This window comes from Macaca mulatta, chromosome 2 (genome assembly GCF_049350105.2).
Source record: "Macaca mulatta isolate MMU2019108-1 chromosome 2, T2T-MMU8v2.0, whole genome shotgun sequence".
In the NCBI taxonomy this organism is placed as follows: Eukaryota; Metazoa; Chordata; class Mammalia; order Primates; family Cercopithecidae; genus Macaca; species Macaca mulatta.
The window spans coordinates 95,750,865-95,755,344 of NC_133407.1; the positions used below are offsets into that span (position 1 = coordinate 95,750,865).

At 42.5% G+C, this 4,480-nt stretch overlaps 1 pseudogene; it reads left to right on the top strand.

Annotated features, from left to right (window-relative positions):
- Positions 1 to 1,144: 1,144 nt before the first annotated feature.
- LOC100428399 (prickle-like protein 1 pseudogene) lies at positions 1,145 to 3,529 on the top strand (annotated as a pseudogene).
- The last annotated feature ends 951 nt before the right edge of the window (positions 3,530 to 4,480 follow it).

The window sequence follows — 4,480 nt, forward strand, 5'->3', positions numbered from 1 at the left end:
TGGCCAACATGGTGAAACTCAGAACGTACTCCTTTTATCTGCCCCAACTTCATGAGTCCCTAAGCTCTGGTTCTAGCTACCCATAGTCTGACTCAATTATTCATTCAACAATCATTTATTGAGCACCCACTATGTGCGAGGCACAGAGCAAGATGCTGGAGATACAGCAACGAATAGGGCAGACATGATCCCTTTTCCAAAGTAGATAGTGTCCAGTAAGAGACACAGACAAGTAGCGAGACAATTACAAAGCACTGTGATATATCCTATGAGTGAGCAAGTCCAGGGAGCTTTGAAGGCACAGAGACTGAATACCTAATTTGGACTTCAGGTTTAAGAAAGACTTTCTGGTGGAAATAAAATCAAAGCTGAGACTTGAAGGATGAGTAGGAGTCAGTCAGAGGGTAGAAAATGTGGTACGTTGTTCTAGGCCAGTGATTCTCAAAATGTGTTTCCAGATCAACAGCACCAGCATCAATTAAGAACCTGTTAGAAATGCAAATTCTCAGGCCCTTCCCCAGACATACAGTCAGAAATTCTAGATGTGGGTTCCAGAAATATGAGTTCTAGCAAATCTTACAGGTGATTCTGATGAATTGTAAAGTTTAAGAATCACGACTCTAGACACAACATGTACAAAGGCATGGAAAAAATGTGGTCTTCTCCAAGCCATACTCAAATATGAGAATGGTGATCCTAGTGCCTATCAGAGATGGCAACACCAAACCTAGTTCAATTCTTGTTTAACAGAAAAATAGAATAGGAAAGAACTATTATTTGTTAAACAGAGAGTATATACCAGGCCCTATGCTTCACATTGTTTCTCTTATCTAATCCTTACTACATCCCTATTATTAATATGATATCCATTTTACAGCTATGGAAGTTGAGGTTCTGAGAGTTACAGAACTTGCCCAACCTCACTCAACTAGTAAGTACCAGAACTGGGATTTGAACCCAGTTCTCTCTGACTCTGGAACCCAGGGAATTTTCTATGCCAGCCCACTGCTTCCAGGAAAAAGAGTTGAAGATGAAGAGGTGAGGGCATTTCAGCAGCTTCACTCACTAAGACTCCTGGGAATGGAGCAGGCTGACACAGCAGCCATTGTTTGATGTCAAAAACTAGCTTTTTGACTTTATTATCATGCCTTTGGAGATGGAGCCCAAAATGAGCAAATTTGCCTTTAGGTATCAGAGAAGTTCCATATCAGATAATGATTCTGGCTATGCACTGGAGGAGTACTTCAGGGTCCCCTGGGCCTTAGACCAGAGCAGAACCAGCTCTATTTTGCTTGCTTATCAGCGGAAAATGTCCTTATATTAACATCCCTGGAAAGAAACATCTGATTAAAGGGCTTGTATACCAGTTGCCACCACATGATAATGAGATATAGTACTGTCAGTCTTTGAATGAAGATGAGAATAAAGAATTCCAAGTGTTCAGTGCTTAGCAGCAGAAAGAAGCACTTGGAAGAGGCATGATTAAACTTTTGTCTAGAGCAGTAATGCACGCTATGTGTGAGCAACGTGGGTTGAAGATCAACGGAGATAAAACTGCAGTGTTTGCCTCTCGAGTGGGCCCTGGAGTGTGCTGGTACTCATTCTGTTTTGTCTGTTTCACGTATAAAGAGCTGCTGGTCAACCTCGTCTATTTTTATCAGGATGAAAAAATTCACTGTGGCAGGCACCATGCTGAATTGCTCAAACCCTGAAGCTCAGCATGTGCTGAGATAATTTTGTTGATGTTTGCACAGAAACTGAGAGTCACCATTGGCACATGAAACACTTCTGCTGCCTTGAGCGCAAAATGGTCCCCAGAGGACAACGTATGTTATGAAGGATGGCCACCCATTCTGCTGTGGCTGTTTTGAACATGTCTACACAGAGTGCTGTGAAATCTGTGGGAACATATTAGTGTCGATCATGTGCAGATGACCTATGATGGGAAGTGTTGGCGTGCTGCAGAAGCATGCTTTTCTCGTGCCTAGCATAAATCCTTTTTGTTGGATATCTCTTCTTTCCCAAAGTCAGATTTATTACTCAAAAATATGCAACCTTGGGCTGGGCATGGTGGCTTATGCCTGTAATCCCAGCATTTTGGGAGGGCAAGGCGGGCAAGTCACAAGGTCAGGAGTTGGAGACCAGCCTGGCTAATATGGTGAAACCCCATCTCTACTAAAAATACAAAAATTAGCCAGGCTTGGTGGTGGGCACCTGTAGTCCCAGCTACAAGGGAGGCTGAGTCAGGAGAATCGCTTGAACCTGGGAGGCAGAGCTTGCAGTGAGCTGAGATCACACCACTGCACTCCAGCCTGGGTGACAGAGCATTACTATGTCAAAAAGAAAAGAAAAGAAAAGAAAAAGAAAAGAAAAGAAAGAAGAAAAGAAAGAGAGAGAGAGAGAAAGAGAGAAGGAAGGAAGGAAGAAAAGAAAAGAAAAGAACAAGCTAAAGCAAAACAACCAGAACCTTGCAAGTAAAAATTACTGACCTGATATGGACTGGGCACAAGATGAATAGTGTTTCTGCTCATGGCAACCACCCAGGCCCTGCAAACAGTAGAAGGCTCCAGAAATTGGATCTGGACCATGGGGCTTCAGGGTAGGCTAACGATCAAACACAGGGGTATGAAAATCCCTGGGGTTTTTGTCAGATTTGAAACCAGAGCAACGTGCTCAGGATTCTATGGATTCTTTGGCTTTGTCCAACATCACAGTAGCTTCAGAGGATGGATGAAGCAAGCTGAGGTCATCCTTATATTCTCTGCAAACTCTGAAAAAAAACGGAGGCAGAAGATTGTGAGAAAATCAGCGTATGGAAACTTTGAACTCTGCTGCATGGAAGTACAGAGTCCTTAAAGAGTCTAAGTTCAAAATTTTGTCTAGAAAAAAAAAATCATGCCTGATGAAAAACTAGTACATCTGCCAGTACTCAGACAATCCAAGTCTCAATCCAGACCACAGAAGGTCAGATGATGTCATTGACAATGGAAACTGCAACATCAAGATCAGGCAGTGTCCAGTGAGTGACAAGACCTGGGTGTACCATTCTGAAGAGAGGGGATCCAGATCTCATCACCATTTCCACAGGAGAAGTAGAAAGTCCCACTCTGACAATATCCTGAACATTGTTACAGAAAGAGAATATTCTCCCAAGGACAGGCTGCAGCTTTACATCCCCAATAAGTACAGTAATTTATGTGGAATAAAAGGGCCCAGGAAATCCAAGCATACATCCAGAATGCCGATCTCTATAGACAGCATGCCCATCCACTTCCGACCATTTCTATGTCCCCGGGAGTGAAGAGGTTTCTGGGATTCCTGGTGTTCCTCCTTCTCGTCCTCCTCTTCCAACTCAGAACAAAGGGATATTTTCTTGAACAATCAGTCCCTCAACCCCAGCCACAGAGATACGCCTACTATAGAGACGCCCTTTCCAGTCCAACTCCCTGCCCATCAGCTTGGTTAGAGAACAACTAAATTCAAGAAGAAAAGCAGACACAAATGCAAAAACTATTATTTCTTAAGATAGTAGCTATGGAGATAAATGTGTTTAAAATATAACATTAACCATCAAAATCCTATTTTTTTTCTTACATAAAACAGTTGCTAAAATAGTTTAAAGTGTTTTGCCTGTGTAAATGAGAAGTCAACTGCTGTTTACAGCATCAGATTAATGTTTGAAAGGTGAACTTTCTCCTGTTTACCCTCCTTAGATGGTACCTAACGGGAACATTACAGTTTTACACAGTGCTTTGGTCTCTGATCCTTAAGAGAATACTCAAGAAACTGCCTCGAAGTGATTGGACAAGGGTGTCGATTTTAGAAGATGGAAAACTCCAGCCACCTCGGAAAAGCAATAGTGTTTGTCATTCAGGTCAATCACATTGGCTGAGGTCCCGATTAGTCCATCTTATGAGGCAGAGGGCAAAAATTAACCACCTCTACTCAATCTCAGTTATGAGTTAAAGTCCTAGCTTTCCTCTCTCTGGGAATTTAGCCCTCTGTTAGGGATTAACTGAGTCCAGGGGACTCCAAATTAAATGGGGCTTAAACAGATTTAAGCAGAAAGCAGTTCTGTGTAGATCTCACCTCTCGGCTGCTTACCCTCCAGCATCCTGCACGTCCCAGATGGTGAGTCCCATCCATAATCCTAGCTACTCTGTAGGCTGAGGCAGGAGAATCACTTGAACCTGGGAGGCAGAGGTTGCAGTGAACAGAGATCATGCCACTGCACTCCAGCCTGGACAACAGAGTGAGACCCTGTCTCAAGAGAGAAAAAAAAAAAAGGAATATGCCTATCTCAAAAGAAAAAAAAGGAATATGCCAAAATGTTAAAAGAGCTTCTCCCTCAATCCTTTATAAGAATTATGTTCATTTCACAGATGAAGAAGGAGAGTGGTTACCTCTAGAGATTTGTAATAGTGGGTGGCTTATTCCAATTATTCATACTGCTATATATTTTTCTATAATCCTACCCTTT